The sequence below is a fragment of the Leptodactylus fuscus genome, chromosome 4 (assembly GCF_031893055.1).
Source record: "Leptodactylus fuscus isolate aLepFus1 chromosome 4, aLepFus1.hap2, whole genome shotgun sequence".
Classification (NCBI taxonomy): domain Eukaryota; kingdom Metazoa; phylum Chordata; class Amphibia; order Anura; family Leptodactylidae; genus Leptodactylus; species Leptodactylus fuscus.
In genome coordinates this window covers 89,091,449-89,116,790 of record NC_134268.1, presented here as the reverse complement: position 1 = coordinate 89,116,790, position 25,342 = coordinate 89,091,449, and the positions used below count along the sequence as shown (strand labels likewise).

Genomic DNA, 25,342 nt, shown 5'->3' with positions numbered 1-25,342 from the left:
TGACGTAATTGTCTGTTGGAAAGAGTCCTCAATCTCCCCTTATCAGCACGCACACGTATGCGCTGTGAATCAGCTACATACTTCTTGAAAATTCTTACCTTATCACTGCTAAACACTTTTTGCATAATAATGTGGAACTCAGTGTATAGTTACTGGAAAAACATTATAGGGCAAAGCAAATTCATTTGCACCTCATATGTGACAAAGCACACACATACCCACTACCAGAATGTGCGGCTAGGAGCAAATTTATTCTGGAATGTGTGCCTGATGGGGACATTTAAAATGATGATAAATTTGGGGGGCTGATGGCTCTCCCCCCTCCTCAGGAAAGTGGCAAAGGCAGCGTAGAGTTAAAAAAGCCACAAAACCGTGACTTTTTGTGCTTTGTAGAGATGAGCGAACAGTGTTCTATCGAACTCATGTTCGATCGGATATTAGGCTGTTCGGCATGTTCGAATCGAATCGAACACCGCATGGTAAAGTGCGCCATTACTCGATTCCCCTCCCACCTTCCCTGGCGCCTTTTTTGCTCCAATAACAGCGCAGGGTAGGTGGGACAGGAACTACGACACCGGTGACGTTGAGAAAAGTAGGCAAAACCCATTGGCTGCCGAAAACATGTGACCTCTAAAAAGAACAGCGCCGCCCAGGTTCGCGTCATTCTGAGCTTGCAATTCACCGAGGACGGAGGTTTCCGTCCAGCTAGCTAGGGCTTAGATTCTGGGTAGGCAGGGACAGGCTAGGATAGGAAGGAGAAGACAACCACAACAGCTCTTGTAAGAGCTAAATTCCAGGGAGAAGCTTGTCAGTGTAACGTGGCACTGACGGGCTCAATCGCCGCAACCCAGCTTTCCCAGGATCCTGAATGGAATACACTGTCAGTGTATTCCCGTATACCCGATATATACCCCCGATACCCGTTCCAACGGTGTGCCCCCCCACCTTCACCCCAGAAATACCCTGCAAGTCCCCTAGCAATAGAATTGGGGCTATATACACCCACTATTTTTGCTACTGCCATATAGTGCCATTGTCTGACTGGGAATTCAAAGAATATATTGGGGTTATAAATACCCTCATTTCTTGCTACTGCCATATAGTGCCAGTTTCTGACTGGTAATTCAAAGAATATATTGGGGTTACGTGCACCCACAATTTTTACTACTGGTATACAGTGCCATTGTCTGACTGGGAATTCAAAGAATATATTGGGGTTATAAATACCCTCATTTCTTGCTACTGCCATATAGTGCCAGTTTCTGACTGGTAATTCAAAGAATATATTGGGTTACGTGCACCCACAATTTTTACTACTGGTATACAGTGCCATTGTCTGACTGGGAATTCAAAGAATATATTGGGAATACAAATACCCTCATTTCTTGCTACTGCCATATAGTGCCAGTTTCTGACTGGTAATTCAAAGAATATATTGGGGTTACGTGCACCCACAATTTTTACTACTGGTATACAGTGCCATTGTCTGACTGGGAATTCAAAGAATATATTGGGAATACAAATACCCTCATTTCTTGCTACTGCCATATAGTGCCAGTTTCTGACTGGTAATTCAAAGAATATATTGGGGTTACGTGCACCCAAAATTTTTACTACTGGTATACAGTGCCATTGTCTGACTGGGAATTCAAAGAATATATTGGGGTTATAAATACCCTCATTTCTTGCTACTGCCATATAGTGCCAGTTTCTGACTGGTAATTCAAAGAATATATTGGGGTTACGTGCACCCACAATTTTTACTACTGGTATACAGTGCCATTGTCTGACTGGGAATTCAAAGAATATATTGGGAATACAAATACCCTCATTTCTTGCTACTGCCATATAGTGCCAGTTTCTGACTGGTAATTCAAAGAATATATTGGGGTTACGTGCACCCACAATTTTTACTACTGGTATACAGTGCCATTGTCTGACTGGGAATTCAAAGAATATATTGGGAATACAAATACCCTCATTTCTTGCTACTGCCATATAGTGCCAGTTTCTGACTGGTAATTCAAAGAATATATTGGGGTTACGTGCACCCACAATTTTTACTACTGGTATACAGTGCCATTGTCTGACTGGGAATTCAAAGAATATATTGGGGTTATAAATACCCTCATTTCTTGCTACTGCCATATAGTGCCAGTTTCTGACTGGTAATTCAAAGAATATATTGGGGTTACGTGCACCCACAATTTTTACTACTGGTATACAGTGCCATTGTCTGACTGGGAATTCAAAGAATATATTGGGAATACAAATACCCTCATTTCTTGCTACTGCCATATAGTGCCAGTTTCTGACTGGTAATTCAAAGAATATATTGGGGTTACGTGCACCCACAATTTTTACTACTGGTATACAGTGCCATTGTCTGACTGGGAATTCAAAGAATATATTGGGAATACAAATACCCTCATTTCTTGCTACTGCCATATAGTGCCAGTTTCTGACTGGTAATTCAAAGAATATATTGGGGTTACGTGCACCCACAATTTTTACTACTGGTATACAGTGCCATTGTCTGACTGGGAATTCAAAGAATATATTGGGGTTATAAATACCCTCATTTCTTGCTACTGCCATATAGTGCCAGTTTCTGACTGGTAATTCAAAGAATATATTGGGGTTACGTGCACCCACAATTTTTACTACTGGTATACAGTGCCATTGTCTGACTGGGAATTCAAAGAATATATTGGGAATACAAATACCCTCATTTCTTGCTACTGCCATATAGTGCCAGTTTCTGACTGGTAATTCAAAGAATATATTGGGGTTACGTGCACCCACAATTTTTACTACTGGTATACAGTGCCATTGTCTGACTGGGAATTCAAAGAATATATTGGGAATACAAATACCCTCATTTCTTGCTACTGCCATATAGTGCCAGTTTCTGACTGGTAATTCAAAGAATATATTGGGGTTACGTGCACCCACAATTTTTACTACTGGTATACAGTGCCATTGTCTGACTGGGAATTCAAAGAATATATTGGGGTTATAAATACCCTCATTTCTTGCTACTGCCATATAGTGCCAGTTTCTGACTGGTAATTCAAAGAATATATTGGGGTTACGTGCACCCACAATTTTTACTACTGGTATACAGTGCCATTGTCTGACTGGGAATTCAAAGAATATATTGGGAATACAAATACCCTCATTTCTTGCTACTGCCATATAGTGCCAGTTTCTGACTGGTAATTCAAAGAATATATTGGGGTTACGTGCACCCACAATTTTTACTACTGGTATACAGTGCCATTTTCTGACTGGGAATTCAAAGAATATATTGGGAATACAAATACCCTCATTTCTTGCTACTGCCATATAGTGCCAGTTTCTGACTGGTAATTCAAAGAATATATTGGGGTTACGTGCACCCACAATTTTTACTACTGGTATACAGTGCCATTGTCTGACTGGGAATTCAAAGAATATATTGGGAATACAAATACCCTCATTTCTTGCTACTGCCATATAGTGCCAGTTTCTGACTGGTAATTCAAAGAATATATTGGGGTTACGTGCACCCACAATTTTTACTACTGGTATACAGTGCCATTGTCTGACTGGGAATTCAAAGAATATATTGGGAATACAAATACCCTCATTTCTTGCTACTGCCATATAGTGCCAGTTTCTGACTGGTAATTCAAAGAATATATTGGGGTTACGTGCACCCACAATTTTTACTACTGGTATACAGTGCCATTGTCTGACTGGGAATTCAAAGAATATATTGGGAATACAAATACCCTCATTTCTTGCTACTGCCATATAGTGCCAGTTTCTGACTGGTAATTCAAAGAATATATTGGGGTTACGTGCACCCACAATTTTTACTACTGGTATACAGTGCCATTGTCTGACTGGGAATTCAAAGAATATATTGGGGTTATAAATACCCTCATTTCTTGCTACTGCCATATAGTGCCAGTTTCTGACTGGTAATTCAAAGAATATATTGGGGTTACGTGCACCCACAATTTTTACTACTGGTATACAGTGCCATTGTCTGACTGGGAATTCAAAGAATATATTGGGAATACAAATACCCTCATTTCTTGCTACTGCCATATAGTGCCAGTTTCTGACTGGTAATTCAAAGAATATATTGGGGTTATGTGCACCCACAATTTTTACTACTGGTATACAGTGCCATTGTCTGACTGGGAATTCAAAGAATATATTGGGAATACAAATACCCTCATTTCTTGCTACTGCCATATAGTGCCAGTTTCTGACTGGTAATTCAAAGAATATATTGGGGTTACGTGCACCCACAATTTTTACTACTGGTATACAGTGCCATTGTCTGACTGGGAATTCAAAGAATATATTGGGAATACAAATACCCTCATTTCTTGCTACTGCCATATAGTGCCAGTTTCTGACTGGTAATTCAAAGAATATATTGGGGTTACGTGCACCCACAATTTTTACTACTGGTATACAGTGCCATTGTCTGACTGGGAATTCAAAGAATATATTGGGAATACAAATACCCTCATTTCTTGCTACTGCCATATAGTGCCAGTTTCTGACTGGTAATTCAAAGAATATATTGGGGTTACGTGCACCCACAATTTTTACTACTGGTATACAGTGCCATTGTCTGACTGGGAATTCAAAGAATATATTGGGGTTATAAATACCCTCATTTCTTGCTACTGCCATATAGTGCCAGTTTCTGACTGGTAATTCAAAGAATATATTGGGGTTACGTGCACCCACAATGTTTACTACTGGTATACAGTGCCATTGTCTGACTGGGAATTCAAAGAATATATTGGGGTTATAAATACCCTCATTTCTTGCTACTGCCATATAGTGCCAGTTTCTGACTGGTAATTCAAAGAATATATTGGGGTTACGTGCACCCATAATTTTTACTACTGGTATACAGTGCCAATTTCTAACTAGGAATTCAAAATGCGCAAGGCTCCCGGAAAGGGACGTGGACGAGGCCGTGGGCGAGGTCGGGGGAATGGTTCTGGGGAGCAAGGTAGCAGTGAAGCCACAGGGCGTCCCGTGCCTACTCCTGTGGGGCAGCAAGCATTGCGCCACTCCACAGTGCCAGGGTTGCTTGCCACATTAACTAAACTGCAGGGTACAAACCTTAGTAGGCCCGAGAACCAGGAACAGGTCTTGCAATGGCTGTCAGAGAACGCTTACAGCACATTGTCCAGCAGCCAGTCAGACTCTGCCTCCTCTCCTCCTATTACCCAACAGTCTTGTCTTCCTTCCTCCCAAAATTCCGAAGCTTTACAGAACAATAACCCAAACTGTCCCTGCTCCCCAGAGCTGTTCTCCGCTCCTTTCATTGTCCCTCAACCTGCCTCTCCATGTCACGATTCCACGAACCTAACAGAGGAGCATCTGTGTCCAGATGCTCAAACACTAGAGTCTCCTCCATCTCCGTTCGATTTGGTGGTGGATGACCAGCAACCCACCCTCATCGACGATGATGTGACGCAGTTGCCGTCAGGGCATCCAGTTGACCGGCGCATTGTGCGGGAGGAGGAGATGAGACAGGAGTTGGAAGAGGAAGTGGTGGATGATGAGGACACTGACCCGACCTGGACAGGGGGGATGTCAAGCGGGGAAAGTAGTGTGGATGTTGAGGCAGGTGCAGCACCAAAAAGGGTAGCTAGAGGCAGAGGCAGAGGTCAGCAGCTTAGGCGAAGCCAGGCCACACCCGGAATCTCCCAAGATGTTCCAGTTCGTACCCAGCCCCGAAAAACTCCCACCTCGAGGGCACGTTTCTCGAAGGTGTGGAGTTTTTTCAAGGAATGCGCCGAGGACAGATATAGTGTTGTCTGCACAATTTGCCTCTCGAAATTGATTAGGGGCTCTGAGAAGAGCAACCTGTCCACCACTTCAATGCGCCGTCATTTGGAATCCAAGCACTGGAATCAGTGGCAGGCAGCAACGGCAGGACAAAGGCCGCCTGCCGTTCACGCCACTGCCACTGCCTCTGCCACTGCCTCTGCCACTGCCACTGCTGACTGTGCTGGCGATGCACTCCAGAGGACGAGCCAGGACACCACTTCATCTGCCTCCGCCACTTTGTTGACTTCTCCCTCATCCTCCCCTGTTCCTGTCTTATCTCCTTCTCCTGCACCATCAAAGGCACCATCAGGCGCTTCTTTACAACAACCCACCATCTCTCAGACATTGGAGCGGCGGCAGAAATACACTGCTAACCACCCACACGCGCAAGCCTTGAACGCCAACATCGCTAAACTGCTGGCCCAGGAGATGTTGGCGTTCCGGCTTGTTGAAACTCCCGCCTTCCTGGACCTGATGGCAACTGCGGCACCTCGCTATGCCGTCCCTAGCCGTCACTACTTCTCCCGGTGTGCCGTCCCCGCCTTGCACCAGCACGTGTCACTCAACATCAGGCGGGCCCTTAGTTCCGCGCTTTGCACAAAGGTCCACTTGACCACCGACGCGTGGACAAGTGCATGCGGACAGGGACGCTACATTTCACTGACGGCACACTGGGTGAATGTAGTTGAGGCTGGGACTGCTTCCCAAACTGGCCCGGTGTACCTCGTCTCCCCGCCTAACATTCCTGGCAGGGACACGAGAAGAACACCCCCCTCCTCCTCCTCCTCTACCGCCTCCTCCTCCGCCACCGCCTCCTCCTCCGCCACCGCCTCCTCCTCCGCTGTTAGATTGACCCCAGCTACGAGTTGGAAACGTTGCAGCACTGGCGTTGGTAGACGTCAGCAGGCTGTGCTGAAGCTGATCAGCTTGGGGGACAGACAGCACACTGCCTCCGAGGTGAGGGATGCCCTCCTCGATGAGACGGCAATATGGTTTGAGCCGCTGCACCTGGGCCCAGGCATGGTCGTTTGTGATAACGGCCGGAACCTGGTAGCAGCTCTGGAGCTTGCCGGACTCCAACATGTTCCATGCCTGGCCCACGTCTTCAACCTAGTGGTGCAACGTTTCCTAAAGAGCTACCCCAATGTTCCAGAGCTACTGGTGAAAGTGCGGCGCATGTGCGCCCACTTTCGCAAGTCGACAGTAGCCGCTGCTAGCTTAAAATCTCTCCAGCAACGCCTGCATGTGCCACAACACCGGCTTTTGTGCGACGTCCCCACACGCTGGAACTCAACGTTTCAGATGTTGAATAGAGTGGTTGAGCAGCAGAGACCTTTGATGGAATACCAGCTACAAAACCCTAGGGTGCCACAAAGTCAGCTGCCTCAGTTTCACATCCATGAGTGGCCATGGATGAGAGACCTTTGTGACATCCTACGGGTCTTTGAGGAGTCCACAAGGAGGGTGAGCTCTGAGGATGCGATGGTGAGCCTTACAATCCCGCTCTTGTGTGTTCTGAGAGAATCCCTGATTGACATCAGGGATAACTCAGATCACACAGAGGAGTTAGGGATAGCATCCGATCCGTCACAGCTGGAGAGTAGGTCCACACATCTGTCCGCTTCACTGCGTTTAATGGAGGAGGAGGAGGAGGAGGAGGAGGAGGAGGAGGAAGAAGAGTTGTCCGATGATGTGATGGTGATACAGGAGGCTTCCGGGCAACTTCGAATCGTCCCATTGTTGCAGCGCGGATGGGTAGACATGGAGGATGAGGAGGAAATGGAGATTGAACTTTCCGGTGGGGCCAGAGGAGTCATGCCAACTAACACTGTGGCAGACATGGCTGAGTTCATGTTGGGGTGCTTTACAACCGACAAGCGTATTGTCAAAATCATGGAGGACAACCAGTACTGGATCTTTGCTATCCTTGACCCCCGGTATAAAAACAACATCTCGTCTTTTATTCCGGTAGAGGGGAGGGCCAATCGCATCAATGCTTGCCACAGGCAATTGGTGCAGAATATGATGGAGATGTTTCCAGCATGTGACGTTGGCGGCAGGGAGGGCAGTTCCTCCAGTAGGCAACCAAGTTCTCACCGGTCCACACAAACGAGGGGCACACTGTCTAAGGTCTGGGACACCTTGATGGCACCCCCTCGCCAAAGTGCCGCCACGGAGGGTCCTAGTGTCACCAGGCGTGAGAAGTATAGGCGCATGTTGCGGGAATACCTTTCCGACCACAGCCCTGTCCTCTCCGACCCCTCTGCGCCCTACACGTATTGGGTGTCGAAGTTGGACCTGTGGCTTGAACTTGCCCTATATGCCTTGGAGGTGCTGTCCTGTCCTGCCGCCAGCGTCCTATCTGAGAGTGTGTTCAGTGCAGCCGGTGGCATCATCACTGACAAGCGCACCCGGCTCACTTTGATAAAAATGAACCACCACTGGGTAGAGCCATCATTTTTGTGCCCACCTGTGTAAAGCACCCCAACATGAAACTCCATGTCTGTACTCAACCTCTCCAATTCCTCCGCATCCTCATACTCATCCACCATAAGCGTTGCACAATTCTGCTAATACTAGGCTCCCTCCACCCTGATTTCCCCCAACTCTGCTGGTTAGAGGCTCCCTCCACCCTGATTTCCACCAACTCTGCTGGTTAGAGGCTCCCTCCACCATGAATTGGTCCAAGCTGGGTTTTTTAGAGGCTCCCTCCACCATGAATTTGCCCAAACTGGGCTGGTTAGAGGCTCCCTCCACCATGAATTGGTCCAAACTGGGCTGGTTAGAGGCTCCCTCCACCATGAATTGGTCCAAACTTGGCTGTTTAGAGGCTCCCTCCACCATTAATTGGTCCAAACTGGGCTGGTTAGAGGCTCCCTCCACCATGAATTGGTCCAAACTTGGCTGTTTAGAGGCTCCCTCCACCATTAATTGGTCCAAACTGGGCTGGTTAGAGGCTCCCTCCACCATGAATTTCCCAAAACTTGGCTGTTTAGAGGCTCCCTCCACCATTAATTGGTCCAAACTGGGCTGGTTAGAGGCTCCCTCCACCATGAATTTGCCCAAACTGGGCTGTTTAGAGGCTCCCTCCACCATGAATTTGCCCAAACTGGGCTGTTTAGAGGCTCCCTCCACCATGAATTTGCCCAAACTGGGCTGGTTAGAGGCTCCCTCCACCATGAATTGGTCCAAGCTGGGTTTTTTAGAGGCTCCCTCTACCATGAATTTGCCCAAACTGGGCTGGTTAGAGGCTCCCTCCACCATGAATTGGTCCAAACTGGGCTGGTTAGAGGCTCCCTCCACCATGAATTGGTCCAAACTTGGCTGTTTAGAGGCTCCCTCCACCATTAATTGGTCCAAACTGGGCTGGTTAGAGGCTCCCTCCACCATGAATTGGTCCAAACTTGGCTGTTTAGAGGCTCCCTCCACCATTAATTGGTCCAAACTGGGCTGGTTAGAGGCTCCCTCCACCATGAATTGGTCCAAACTGGGCTGTTTAGAGGCTCCCTCCACCATGAATTTGCCCAAACTGGGCTGTTTAGAGGCTCCCTCCACCATGAATTTGCCCAAACTGGGCTGTTTAGAGGCTCCCTCCACCATGAATTGGTCCAAACTGGGGTTTTTAGGGGCTCCCTCCACCATGAATTTCCCAAAACTTGGCTGTTTAGAGGCTCCCTCCACCATGAATTGGTCCAAACTGGGCTGGTTAGAGGCTCCCTCCACCATGAATTGGTCCAAACTTGGCTGTTTAGAGGCTCCCTCCACCATTAATTGGTCCAAACTGGGCTGGTTAGAGGCTCCCTCCACCATGAATTGGTCCAAACTTGGCTGTTTAGAGGCTCCCTCCACCATTAATTGGTCCAAACTGGGCTGGTTAGAGGCTCCCTCCACCATGAATTTCCCAAAACTTGGCTGTTTAGAGGCTCCCTCCACCATTAATTGGTCCAAACTGGGCTGGTTAGAGGCTCCCTCCACCATGAATTTGCCCAAACTGGGCTGTTTAGAGGCTCCCTCCACCATGAATTTGCCCAAACTGGGCTGTTTAGAGGCTCCCTCCACCATGAATTTGCCCAAACTGGGCTGGTTAGAGGCTCCCTCCACCATGAATTGGTCCAAGCTGGGCTGTTTAGAGGCTCCCTCCACCATGAATTTGCCCAAACTGGGCTGGTTAGATGCTCCCTCCACCATGAATTGGTCCAAACTGGGCTGGTTAGAGGCTCCCTCCACCATGAATTGGTCCAAACTTGGCTGTTTAGAGGCTCCCTCCACCATTAATTGGTCCAAACTGGGCTGGTTAGAGGCTCCCTCCACCATGAATTGGTCCAAACTTGGCTGTTTAGAGGCTCCCTCCACCATTAATTGGTCCAAACTGGGCTGGTTAGAGGCTCCCTCCACCATGAATTGGTCCAAACTGGGTTTTTTAGAGGCTCCCTCCACCATGAATTTGCCCAAACTGGGCTGGTTAGAGGCTCCCTCCACCATGAATTGGTCCAAACTGGGGTTTTTAGAGGCTCCCTCCACCATGAATTGGTCCAAACTTGGCTGTTTAGAGGCTCCCTCCACCATTAATTGGTCCAAACTGGGTTTTTTAGAGGCTCCCTCCACCATGAATTGGTCCAAACTGGGCTGTTTAGAGGCTCCCTCCACCATGAATTTGCCCAAACTGGGCTGTTTAGAGGCTCCCTCCACCATGAATTGGTCCAAACTGGGGTTTTTAGGGGCTCCCTCCACCATGAATTTCCCAAAACTTGGCTGTTTAGAGGCTCCCTCCACCATTAATTGGTCCAAACTGGGTTTTTTAGAGGCTCCCTCCACCATGAATTTGCCCAAACTGGGCTGTTTAGAGGCTCCCTCCACCATGAATTGGTCCAAACTGGGGTTTTTAGGGGCTCCCTCCACCATGAATTTTCCAAAACTTGGCTGTTTAGAGGCTCCCTCCACCATTAATTGGTCCAAACTGGGTTTTTTAGAGGCTCCCTCCACCATGAATTAGTCCAAACTGGGCTGTTTAGAGGCTCCCTCCACCATGAATTTGCCCAAACTGGGCTGTTTAGAGGCTCCCTCCACCATGAATTTGCCCAAACTGGGCTGTTTAGAGGCTCCCTCCACCATGAATTGGTCCAAACTGGGGTTTTTAGGGGCTCCCTCCACCATGAATTTCCCAAAACTTGGCTGTTTAGAGGCTCCCTCCACCATGAATTGGTCCAAACTGGGTTTTTTAGAGGCTCCCTCCACCATGAATTGGTCCAAACTGGGCTGTTTAGAGGCTCCCTCCACCATGAATTTGCCCAAACTGGGCTGTTTAGAGGCTCCCTCCACCATGAATTTGCCCAAACTGGGCTGGTTAGAGGCTCCCTCCACCATGAATTGGTCCAAGCTGGGTTTTTTAGAGGCTCCCTCCACCATGAATTTGCCCAAACTGGGCTGGTTAGAGGCTCCCTCCACCATGAATTGGTCCAAACTGGGCTGGTTAGAGGCTCCCTCCACCATGAATTGGTCCAAACTTGGCTGTTTAGAGGCTCCCTCCACCATTAATTGGTCCAAACTGGGCTGGTTAGAGGCTCCCTCCACCATGAATTGGTCCAAACTTCGCTGTTTAGAGGCTCCCTCCACCATTAATTGGTCCAAACTGGGCTGGTTAGAGGCTCCCTCCACCATGAATTGGTCCAAACTGGGTTTTTTAGAGGCTCCCTCCACCATGAATTTGCCCAAACTGGGCTGTTTAGAGGCTCCCTCCACCATGAATTGGTCCAAACTGGGGTTTTTAGGGGCTCCCTCCACCATGAATTTCCCAAAACTTGGCTGTTTAGAGGCTCCCTCCACCATGAATTGGTCCAAACTGGGTTTTTTAGAGGCTCCCTCCACCATGAATTGGTCCAAACTGGGCTGTTTAGAGGCTCCCTCCACCATGAATTTGCCCAAACTGGGCTGTTTAGAGGCTCCCTCCACCATGAATTTGCCCAAACTGGGCTGGTTAGAGGCTCCCTCCACCATGAATTGGTCCAAACTGGGTTTTTTAGAGGCTCCCTCCACCATGAATTGGTCCAAACTGGGGTTTTTAGAGGCTCCCTCCACCATGAATTGGTCCAAACTGGGGTTTTTAGAGGCTCCCTCCACCATGAATTTGCCCAAACTCTGCTGGTTAGAGGCTCAATCCACCCTGATTTTCAAAACAAATGTTGGTGCCAACCTCAACTTACTACAAGGGCCAAATTCACTGCTGGTGACAAGCTCTCCTCACTGCAAGCGCCAAATACACATGTTTCAAGGTGTTTTCCTACTGTCAGAGAGGTGGTATTGAGTGTGTAAAGTGTGTAGTTGTTAGGCTGTGATGTTGGGGTAATAGAGGGTCTTTGGTGTGTTAGATGCCCCCAGACATGCTTCCCCTGCTGTCCCAGTGTCATTCCAGAGGTGTTGGCATCATTTCCTGGGGTGTCATAGTGGACTTGGTGACCCTCCAGACACGGATTTGGGTTTCCCCCTTAACGAGTATATGTTCCCCATAGACTATAATGGGGTTCGAAACCCATTCGAACACACGAACATTGAGCGGCTGTTCGAATCGAATTTCGAACCTCGAACATTTTAGTGTTCGCTCATCTCTAGTGCTTTGTAAAACAGAAAACTGGCATAAAATGCATACTTAATCTAGGCCATAGTCTTGTAGGAACTGTGACAACATACATACCACTGTGATCACCCACTGCTCCTCACCAGACTGCTGCCAGTCACAGACATTGTAATATCCATATCCACCAGTCACTGGTCACACGCCAGTGCTGGAAACAGGCCCAAACAGGCTCGGCCACAACCCCCATGTTTATTTTCATGTCCAGAAGACCACAATTTTCATGCAAATGAAGCCACAGGTATGAAACATAAAGACATAGAAGGACTTAGGAGAGTGTACGCTGCAAGATACTGGGACTAGTTGCGTGGCCATTTCACAGCTGATAGACTCCCTTTAAACTACTAAACAAAATTCTCCTGCAGAGAACATATGGTAAAGAATACATTGCATACTTACCTAAGACATGCAAAAGTGAAGGTAGAAAAAGGTACAGAGTAGACAAGCATGTAGGATGCATTGAGAATTCATGGAAGGATCAAGTAGGGGGGATTTAGAGGAGAAGGAGCATCGAAGTCTGAGAAGCCAAGTCCTAAGAAACAAGTCCATTCAGTTTGTTTGAAAAGTATGACTCCTCTCATAAATCAAAGTACTGAGATATGGGGGCAGATTTATTATAATAGTCCAAAGCAACCAATCACAATGCAGCTTTATATTTTTAGGAGCAGAATACAAAATTAAAGCTGTGCTGTGATTGGTTTGATTGGTTTTGCTTATAGGCCATTTTAATAAATCTGTCCAATGGCTTTGAACTATTATTTGGAGGCTGGTGGAGAATGTATCGCCTTGCAAAACATGGGGAGCAGGTGGTTGAACACCACTGGCATACAGGGTAGAAAAACAGAGAAAAAATATAGATTAGAAAAAAAATGGCTTAGAATTGTTATCTGGTCTATTCCTAGTTTTACTTATGCGTGACCTTGTGCACACTTCTTGCACACCTTCATCATGCAAGCCAAGAAGGAATACTCTCAACACCAATGTTCTTCTCACATTACTCAGTGACTGTGTTACATAAGCGAGCGTCTCCAAAATAACCTAATTGTGAAAATGCCTCGTGTACACCAAAGCTAAAAAGGTATCTGTGATTCATTTTAGATTAATGAAACCCTCAGTGAATCAGCTGTGAAATCAAAGGGATTTCGCAGCCTGTTATATGAATAAACCTGTCAAACGAATTAATTTTCTGCAAAAGAGATGCAAAACAATATGAGGGAACTACCAGAACACACAGATGAGTGGCATATATTACTTCTCTCATAAATTGCCACACTGAATAAAATGCTTCACATCATAGTCCCCCAGTAAGCAATTATGAGCGTTACTGCACAAAAAAAAAGAAAAACACTTTGGAATAATTGTTTTTATATGCTTGTCGCGAGCACCGAGCCTTAAAGAAAAGAAATTCTTTAGCATAATTAAGGAAAATGGGCTGAAATAAATGTGCAGTATGCCAAGCAGAAGAACTCAACACGAATAACCTGTCTTTAGGGAAGAAAAGATTTTTACCCATTTATCACCTTACAGTGTAGCTCATCTGCAAGTCTTTCATTTCATCGCTTAGTTATGCTTTTATCCATGTCAAGATCTAACAAAGCTTTGTCTTCAGTGCTAATTCATAATCACAAAGTTGTAAGTGGGGCAGAATTTTGGATAGTTTTGATTTCTCTTATTTCTTTATTTCCTTCGACTAAACTTTAAAACTAAGGCCCCACAGGCCGGAACCGCCACGTAAAGGAACAACCGCGGCATGAATGCATTGCAGTTCTTCCCGCAGCGATTTGAACAGAAAATTTACAGAGTTTTCCTCCGCGGACTTTCTGTTACTATTATATCTATGGTAAAGGCGCCGGTGTTTCCGTAGATATAATTGACATGCTGCGATTTTCAAAACAGCAACGGTTTTGGAAATTGTAGCATGTCTGCGCTGCAATTTTTTCTGTAATGTGGGCACGGGATTCGCATGAACCCATCCACATTGGAAATACTGTAAAACGCCACGACTTTTACCGCACTGTTTCTGCCATGGCCAAATTACAGCGTTTCCGGCCCGTGGGTCCCTGGCCTAAGGTTAAGGCGTTGCACAAATGCAGCATTTTATGTTGAAGATTTTGTTGCGGGTTCTTGAGTTAAAGCTAAGAATGGCTACAAAAAGAATGGGGACTCTATAAAAAGTTCTTATACTTCTCCCTTCTGCTCAATCCACTCCTGACTGCAACATAAAAGGTTGCGTTTCCGCAACATGGGGCTTCAGCGTAAGGCTGAGGCCTCACGTTGTGGAAAATCATCTTTTTTTCTTTTCTTTCAGGTTTTGCTGCGTTTTTTAGAGCCAAACCTAGGAGTGGCTACAAAAGGAATGGGAAATATTTCGGACTATTTTTCGGACTATAAGACGCACCTAGGTTTTAGAGGAGGAAAATAGGGGAAAAAAATTTTGAAGCAAAAAATGGTAAAATATTTAATATATGGGAGTTGTAGTTTTGCAACAGCTGCAAGGCCACATTGTATTCTAGGGAAAGCAGGTGATTTAGAACTTTTATTTATTTTATTTTCTTTATTATATATTTTTAAAGCTTTTTTTTTTTTTTTTAAAGCTATTTTATTAGTTCCTAGGGGGCTTGAACCTGCAGTCATTTGATTGAAAGTCCCATAGACGGCAATACAACTGTATTGCCGTCTATGGGACATTCTGTATATTACTATTACGGCTGGTCATAGACTAGCTGCAATGGTAATATAGCAATGACAGGCCTGGGAGCCTTCAGTAGGCTCCCGGCTGTCACCTGAACAGGTTGGCTCCTGCGATATCGCTACACAGGAGCCGACCTGCAACTTTACATGTATGGGGCCGGTGGGGACCGGCCCCGGGGGTGGGGTGGGGGGGTAGTTTACACTTTGGGGGGGGTAGGGGCCACCACTACAGACCCAGCATCCGCTGTAATAGAAAAGGGTTACACGCCGACACATGTGCCGGGGCCTGAGACATCGCTACGCTCGTACCCTGCAGGAATCCAGCAGCGGCAGGAGCGATGCTGCTATTGTGGGGAGGGACGGAGGAGCGGAATAACAGCATCACTCCTGCAGCTGCTGGCTTCCTGCAGGGCACGAGCGTAGCGATGTCTCAGGCATATGTGCCGGCGTGTAACCCTCCCCAGCATCCGCCTTCCTATTACAGTGGATGCCGGGTCTGTATTCGGACTATAAGACGCACCCTTCTTTCCCCAAAAAATTTTTTGGGAAAAAAAGTGCGTCTTATAGTCTGAAAAATACGGTATATAAAAAGTTCTAATACTTCTACCTTTTGCTCAATCCACTCCTGGATTTGGCTCAAAAAACTGCAGCAAAATCTGCAACAATCTGCTTTAGCCTAAGACCCCACGTTGCGGAAACTCAGCTTTTTTTTTTGCAGATTTTGTTGCTGTTTTTTGAGCCGAAGCCAGGAGTGGATTGAGCAGAAGGGAGACTTATAAGCGCTTTCTATATATTCTCCATTCCTTTTGTAGCCATTCTTGGCTTTAGCTCAAAAAAAATGCAGCAAAATCTGCAACAAAAAAAGCTGCATTTCCATAAGCTGCTTCGCAAAACATCGTTCGTACTACCAAAATACATATGCTCCTTTCATGTATCCAAGCCTGCTTTCTTGACTTCCTGGGAGATTGAATTGCAATGCTCACTCACTGACGAACAAGTCAACCAGATCTTATCACACTCTCAGGCAGGGCCGCCGATAGGCCAGTACTACTGCTACTGGCGTCAGGGGCCCGGCCAAATTTAAAAATGAGGGGGGCCCGGTTTTGGCCTGCCACTGTGTGCCGGCCCCCTGGCGCCGGCAGCAGTCATTGTATGTCCTGTTTCAACTCAGATCTGCGTCCAGAGGATGCAGATCTGAGTTGAACACATACGCGGCTGAAGCGAGGAGCTGACACAGGTCAGCACCTCGCTTCGCCGCTGCCGCCTCTCTCGCTGACACATATGCGGCTGAAGCGAGGAGCTGACCTGTGTCAACTCCTCGCTTCGCCGCTGCCGCCTCTCTCGCTGACACATATGCGGCTAAGCCGGAACCAGAGTCAGCGAGAGAGGCGGCAGCGGCGAAGCGAGGAGCTGACACAGGTCAACTCCTCGCTTCGCCGCTGCCGCCGGCTACCCGGCAGTGTAGACGTGATGTGATGACATCACATCGCATCTACAACTGTGCGCCAGTAAGAGAGAGAGGCGCGCAGAGAGCAGCGGGGGAACGAAGGAGAAGGTAAGTGTAATTTGGAACATGAAACTGGGGGCAGATGAAGGAGAGGACGGCATGACACTGGGGCAGAGATGGAGGGACATGAATCTGGGGGCAGAGATGGAGGGACATGAATCTGGGGGCAGAGATGGAGGGACATGAATCTGGGGGCAGAGATGGAGGGGACATGAATCTGGGGGCAGAGATGGAGGGGACATGAATCTGAGGGCAGAGATGGAGGGGACATGAATCTGGGGGCAGAGATGTGAGGACATGAATCTGTGGGCAGAAATGGAGGGGACATGGATCTGGGGGCAGAGATGGAGGGGACATGAATCTGGGGGCAGAGAGGGAGGGGACATGAATCTGGGGCAGAGATGGAGGGGACATGAATCTGGGGGCAGAGATGGGGGGACATGAATCTGGGGGCAGAGATGGGGGGACATGAATCTGGGGGCAGAGATGGGGGGGACATGAATCTGGGGGCAGAGATGGGGGGGACATTAATCTGGGGGCAGAGATGGGGGGACATGACTCTGGGGGCAGAGATGGAGGGACATGAATCTGGGGGCAGAGATGGGGGGGACATGAATCTGGGGGCAGAGATGGGGGGACATGACTCTGGGGACAGAGATGGAGGGGATATGAATCTGGGGGCAGATGAAGGGTGTATATGAAGCTGGGGGAGAGACAGAGGGGGGACATATAATTTACGGGTGACTGTAGGAGGATTATACAGTGTGCGGGCAAATGGAAAATTAATGAGCGGGCGGATTCAACATAACAGTGGGTGGGGCTAAATTTCCCACGGCGCGCAAAGCGTGCCGCACATTTTGTCCCTCTTTTGGTTCTTCAAAAATTGGGAGGTATGGGTACAGGGGGCAATGGAAAGATGTTAGAGGGTGGACGGGGGGGATTGTTGGGACATCGGGTGTGCGGCACTGCAGAGAGGGAACTGGGGCAATAATATATAATATATAAGTTTTTAGCTGGAGAATAATAATGATGTAGGCTGCTATGCTACTAGCATAGCAGCCTGTTTGGGGGTGGGACTTTCACTTTAAAGGAGTGTTCACATTGCGTTTTTGGCCTCCCTTGCCAGGATACGTTGGTCACCAGTCACAATCAGCTCCCCACTTATCCCTGCATGGAGAACTGCAGGCCCCCCCCTTTTTTTTAATGGCCAGTTCTTCGTGCAGGGATAAGTTGACAGCTGATTCTGACTGGTTACCAACGTATCCCAGCAAGGGAGGCCAAAAACGCAATGTGAATAAGCCCTGAGGATTTATTAGGAGGGCTCTTATAGATGGTGTTGGCTCTCTATAGGCGCGGTCACACGTAGCAGATTTTACCTGCAAATAGAATCTGATTAAGCCTTGCAATGCTGCTAAATAAAGGGAAATGTAATACAGAATTGGTATGACGCAAAATAAGTTAGTTTTAAAATGGGGGGGGGGAGCAGACACTTAGGCTGTATGGGGCCCCAAAATTCCTGATGGCGGCCCTGCTCTCAGGGTTTTTCTAGGTGTGTTAGACTACAGGAAACCCATTACAAACTTTTAACTCGGTGGATGAATGCTGGAGATGCCATGCCACCACCGACTCCATGTATCACATTTGGTGGTCTTGCCCCGTTATAGCGGATTTTTGGCAAGAAGTCCAATCCACCATTAGAGCACTCACTTCCTCATCCTTTACGCTGACTCCTCAAATAGTTATACTTTCCCTGCCGTCCTCGGAGTACCAGCCATCTAAATCGAATCTAATATCTTTTTTGATATCCGCTGCAAATTCACTCATCCCTGCCAAATGGCTTGATCCCCCCCCCCCCTCTAAGTCGGAATGGGTGGGAAAGGTAAACCAAATCGCACGTTTCGAGGAACTGTCCAGCTGGAATCTATGCACTCATGCTAAATTTACTAAGATTTGGACCCCTTGGAGAAACCTGTTCGCCCGCTGAGTGCCCATTGGGCATTGAGAGGTACAACTTTGTAGCCACACACAGCTTCTTTTGGACCATTGAGACTCCTATTCCCTCCCCCCCCCCCTCATTAGACTTCCTTTCTCTACACCTATTTGCTCCCCTTCCTTTCTCTCTCCTCTCCACTGACTGACTTTCTCACTACTTAATCCTTCTCACTCTCTCCTTTACAAGTGTTCCCTAGCTACTTAGTAGGCGTACTCATTGCTTCTTGACAGCTTGTTTAGTTGCCTTTTTGGTAATCCTTTTTATTGATAATTTTCTACCCAAATCCTTTGTTACGTGAATAATATGTTCTTTCTCTTTGTACACTATTACTGTTTTATAACTGGAATGTAACACCTTTACTTATTTATGTATCATTCTTTATATTAATAAAGCATTTAAAAAAAAAAAAAAAAGCTGCGTTACCGAAAAGTGGTGCTTCAGCCTTAGAGTAAGCTCACACAGAGTTTTTTGCAGTCCACCTCTCATAAAAAACAACAAAAAACCCACCTCTTAAGGCTAAGGCCTCGCGTAGCAAGCCACAGGCAAAAATTGTTGCAGGAAAAAAGCATTGCAGTTTATCCCGCAGCATTTTTCACAGAAAGGGAGCCTGTACACGGAGTTTACACTCGCTCATTCTGAACATAAAACTTGTTCAGAGTGAGCGGCGTTAAAACAGATCCCATTGATTTCTATGGGTGCTGGCATTCACGTGCTCCCCATTGAAATCAATGGGAGGCTTTTTTACCTATTGCTTTCAATGTGATACGCACAACAAAATCTGCAAAAAAAAAAAGCTTGGGCAACTGCTCTAAGTATGATCATTTCCTATGAAAAAGTATTGAAAACAATGAATGTACTTTTTATAAAATGATTTATTAAGTGCATTTTAACTGCTATTTTGTAACATTTGATTTTTTTTTTTCTAAAATAACACATCACACTCTAAGTGTTTGATGTCAAGCATATTGCATGTAAGCCAACAGGCTGTCACTTACTGTATATTAACTTTATAGAAATATCTTATGATAGGTTCACACTAATGTTTGGGTCTCTATTCCTCGGGTCAACCCAAGTCGCTTAAAAAGCGGTTACTCACAGACCCCATAGACTATAATAGGGTTTGTCTGGTTTACGCCTGAAATCGTCAGAGTGGACTTGCTTATAGGACTTTTCTCTCTGCATATTTTAAGCGTAATGGGGGATGAAGTGTGACCGTAGCCTAACAAAGCAAGGAGCTTCTATTACATTTATTATATCTGTGGTGTTTACAGATTGTGGGCATTTAATACTCTTAAATAGTCACTAACTTCACAATAAATTACAACATTACAGGCAATTGTGAGAAACATGCATGACATCCAAAAAATATGTCTTCTCTTGTCAGGCTTTTTACTCACACATCTAACTTTGAAATCTCTTTTCGGGTCTAATCAGGACCAGGATGCCACGCTTAGAATAGTTCACACGGAAGAATTCCATCAATTTTTTTCTTTCTCCTATTGTTTTCAACAGGCTGCAGAGATCGCAGCAAAGTAAGTGTCCTGCTTGATCTTGCTGTTGGCAGAACCACACAGTCCATGCTGATAAGGCCCATTTGTCCTTAATAAGTCCTGATCAATGAATGAACTGTGAGGCTGCACTCTTCTATCCCTCCCTGCCAGTATATACAGATTATACACAGTATAATCTCCTATTAATGCCCCCACACAGAATAATGACGTTAGAGCCCCCATGCAGTAGAATACCGTATCAATGCCCCTATAAAGTATAATACCATGTTAGTACCATCATTAACGCCCCCCACACAAAATGTTTAATTCAGCTTACTCATTATAGAGCCACAGAATATTCCTTTTTCCTACTATGTATTGAGAGTCTGACGAAGGTCTTCTAACTGATAAACGTTTCACTTTTCCTCTGCAATTTATGTCTACCTGATTTATACCTGAATATACCTACAACATTTGGAACGGTACCTTACTGCTCCTATACACCTATATCGTGAATAAATCTACTATAATTGGACTGCTGTTTTTGAAATCTCTTACTTATTGCGATTTACGGGTTGGGACCCTATATATATGTATAAACACTGCACTTCGGCTATCTCTGGAGCTCCCAGAGGCTCAGAGGTGTAGCTAGCTGGGGGCAGCAGAATGACTCTGTGGGGCCTAACCCAGGACCACCGAAATCACACATTCTTTCTAGTTACAGATTCAACTGCATTGATGTCTGCAGGACACTGATGCAATTGATTGCATGGTAGAGGAGGAAGCCTCTTCTACTAACTAACTGGGCCTGCCAAGAACAACACTTTGTAGGCCACAGGCTACATAAGGGAAGATGTGGCGGCTCCTGTGGCAATACTGTGCAAGCGGCCTTTTTCTCGTGGGCTGTGGGCATGCGCAGTCTGCTCTGCCCAAGGCCCGAGGCCTAGAAGTTACAAGCCACAGACGGAAGAAGAGGATGAAAAGGACTCTGTTGACGAAGATGGAGGTGGCACTGGAGATAGTTCTCTTGCAGCATTGGGGACGCCCCCAGTGCTGTTTGAGCGCTGGGGCCCGCCCCCAGTGCTGTGAGAGAACTCATTTGCATACCGACAAGAACCGGGATTCCTACAGAACGGAGGCGCGGAGAAGACAACAAAAGGTAGGAGAAGAATAGCCTTTCTTAAGGCTATTCTGACGTGTTTCTCAGAAAAAAAGGTTTTTTTTTTTTTTTTTTTTTTCTAAATGTAGATTGTGAGCCCCACATAGAGCTCACAATGTACATTTTTTTTTTTTTCCCTATCAGTATGTCTTTGGAATATGGGATGGAAATCCATGCAAACACGGGGAGAACATACAAACTCCTTGCAGATGGTTTTCTGCCCTTGGCGGGATTTGAACACCAGGACTCCAGCGCTGCAAGGCTGCAGTGCTAACCACTGAGCCACCATGTGGCCCAGAAAAAAAGGGTTTGTATGATAGGATCCCTTTAAGTAGAGTGCAGTCAGTTGTGTAACCAAAATTCAAGTGGCAGCTGCAGAGACAAAGGAACAAAACTTCTGGCCTCCCTAGCTGCTCTCCGCAAATGTAGTAATCGGGGGACCAAGGTGTATATTAATAGTAAAGCATAACTAGTGAAGGGTATCCAGCCATATGCTTTATTATTCCCCGGAAAACCCCTTTAATTCAAAAGAGTTATTAAAAGGCATTAATATAATTACGCCACATCAATTTTCTGATTTTTGAGTTTCGTTTTTTTCCCTCTCCACTTTCCAAAAACTATAACTTTTTTTTACTTTTCAGTTCCCAGAGTCATAAGAGGGATAATTTTTGTATGACAAATTACACTTCTATAGTACCATTTCATACCTGTGTATTCATCACATGACCCCGGACTGTATATCACATGACCATGAACTGATGCTTATCCACTGAGAGTAACAGCAAGCAGAGTTGTATGGACAACCCCTTTAATTTCCTTCTGCATTTCATCCTAGTTCTTAATAAATAAATAAATACACAGTGTAATTTATCAACTAATTCAAAGACCTTCTATGAACCAGATGCCTTTTTATTATGTTCTAATGCAAAACCATAGAAATTAATGAGGGTGTTTTTTAAAGGCGGTGTAAATATATATATATATATATATACACACACGTGTGTGTGTGATATCTATATATATATCTATATAGCTATATGCACACATGTACAGTACAGTATCTTATCAAGTATCAGAGATATATATATATTTATATAAACTGCTTTCTTATTCTTATTGCATTTCAATTCATCTTCCACAAATGTTCTCTTTTAACCACAGGGTTGGTTTCTAAGGCAACCAGCTTTATTGTATCAGAGTACAGAGCGAAAGTTGTTTCAGCACTGTTTAACATCTCCGTTTCTTAAAGTCTTGTAAATAATTGATTTTTTTTCCATTCAAAAATAGGCTAAAAAAGCAGAATATGCACATCCAAAAATGCATTGGTACTAATAAAAAAGTCATATCATACCTATAGCAACAGTACAGGTGTTACAAATAAATGTGGAGTGATTTCCATGTCAATACATCCTATTTTTCATAGACCATATTTATGCACAATTAGAATCCCGACATACAATGCATGGCAATGGCTAACCGTAATTGCATTCCACAAATATACACCATCACGGGGAATGAGGGGCTTGTACTGAGCTCTGCTACTTGTCTCTGCTGAGGACATGTAAAGAATGGAGAAGGGTATGTACCAATGTCTGACATTAGATCAGAAGGGAAAATATTTCTCTCAAATGTCAGTGTCATGAGTGAGACTGCACAAGGCGGTGGTAGAGAGGATCATTTCAAAAGCCTTTATTCTACAGAATGTCAAAGCTGCTTGGAAGGCAAGATGCACACAGTCAACTATAAAGGCAACATATCAGTCTAGTCTGAGAAAGATAAGGGGCCTTGACCAACTAAAAGATAAGTCTCTAAAAGTGACCAAACTGTACATGCTACAACAGACTCCACTTATAATAGATGCATTGTCTGCTTCCTCTGGGAGATCGATCACAGACAATTCCTATTTCGTATTATTGTAGGACCTTAAAAAAAACTGAAATGACTTTACTCTATTTTGTTATATACAATGTAGTTTGACCAGAGAATATTCTATGTATTATTTATGCATTTCTATTAAACATCTTCTATTATTTACTACTATTGTGTTCTCGTTCTCAGCAGGTCTATATTACTATTAAGACTTTTGCAAGGTTTTTTGAAACAAGGACAGGCAACTGAACCAAAAAGTTATTCCATTTTTACAAAGACAAAGAAAAATAATCTAGAAAAAGACTACAGATTAGGCAGCAAGCGGGGCCACTGTGTGGTTCAGGAACCCCATGCAGTTTGCAAGTCTCTTTCATAAGGCACTTCATTGATAGGATGCTTGTCACTGTCCCTTGCTCCACTGGTGATCCTTTCTGAATTTTCTTCTGTAAGCATGACAACACTTGTATATTGGCAAAACAGCACCATTGTGGACTTATCAGAAATTCTATTTTTGCTAAGGAGATACCTACAACCAATGAAGAAAATCGAGAAGGAGAGAGAGGAAGAAACAGAGAGATGAGGGAGAGTGATAGAGAAAGAGAGTGTGATAGAGAGAGAAAGAGGAAAATAAAGAGGCAGAGAGAAAAGGCTAAGGGGATGTTCACACGGAGTTTTATGCAGGCAGATTTTGACATGGAATCCATCTCAAAATCTGCCTGCAGAAACGTCTTTCATTCATTTCAATGGAAGTCACTCACTTTTTTTTCCCGCCAGCGATTTTTTGCAGCATCTATCTTCCTGCAGCTCGAGACTCACTCCTGATTAGGCCCATTCATCTGGGCCTAATCAGCTAGCCGCATTGGTGGAAACGGTTACCGCCATGTCAACTTACCCTAACATAAGCTGATGGTATATAAATAAGTAAACAAATATATATAGACAAATAAAGAACTAGTGGGGGAGATTTACTATTACTGGTGGACACCCCTTTGATGATTCAGTTGTAGAGTCAAAACAATGCAAGGTAGTCCTTGGGTAAAAAGGCAAGAATTCCAACAATCACCATGAGATCTCAATACTCAAACCAACTGTCGTTAGGTCTTCAACAGAACCTGTAACGATACGTTTCCATTCTGTATCAGTCCAGGTTTTTCATTCACAACTTTACTTCAACGGTCTCTGGCTGTCAATACGACCCGTAATAGGCGCTGTGACACCAAATTTGCTTATGGTAAGTACGTGGAAATAGTCTGAGCAGAGCGTAGTTGTTCATGCTTGATGGTGGATCAAACAATCCTATCTAATGGTGATATGTCTGGGGCCTGTTCACTGTGTGTGTGCCCTCACAAAACAACTGCTCCCAGCACCTCCTAACAGCTAAGTCAGAATGGCCTATACACAGTAGTTGGCAGTTTGTCAAAATGACTGTCCTTTTCTCAATCCCGTGATCACCTCTCAAAGTCTGTCATCTGGTATTTCTGAGTATGTATATTAAGAAGACTCTTGGGACGGACAACAGCAAATGTCAAGTTTCAGAACCAAAATAGAAAAAAAATAAAATAAAATAATGGAAACACTCTCTGCAAGTTGCACTACCGTATACATCATAAGACACAGACAAAAACTAAAATTTCCAAGAAACATTTTTTTTTCTCAAAATGGACAATATACAGAGCATATAAAAGAAATTGTGAATCCATCACAGACAAATCTGTCCAAAATATATGTCCTTCCTTAAATTTCCTTTTCGATGGACATTTTCTGATATGTGTCATGAGATGATCAGCTTTTCCATGCATCAACACTTTTCCAGACATCTTTGCCACAAGATGTCTTTTCTATATGTGTCTATGTGTGGTTTCCCACTGCTTGTGTTGTGAACTGCAGTCTATCAGGGGCTAGCTAGAATGTTGCTATATTGCATTGAACTGGTTTCAGGACAAGGGGTTCTCCCATCTCCTTCTTTCAGCAACTTTGCCTCCTGTCTCTTCTTCTCACTTCTTATATTCCTTATGTAACAGTCAAAGCCACCTCACCCCCCTTCCCCACAGTTTACTAAACAGGACATTATGAAGTATCACAATACTTATTATGATTACTAGAAATCGAATATGAATGCAGATCAAATAATATGCACATACTTCTAGAGAAG

The 25,342-nt window shown here is 45.2% G+C and overlaps 1 protein-coding gene across 1 annotated transcript in view; it reads right to left on the bottom strand.

Moving 5' to 3' along the window:
- The window catches only part of FARS2 (phenylalanyl-tRNA synthetase 2, mitochondrial), a 233,213-nt gene that overhangs the window by 65,527 nt on the left and 142,344 nt on the right, over positions 1 to 25,342 (bottom strand). The window lies entirely within an intron of this gene.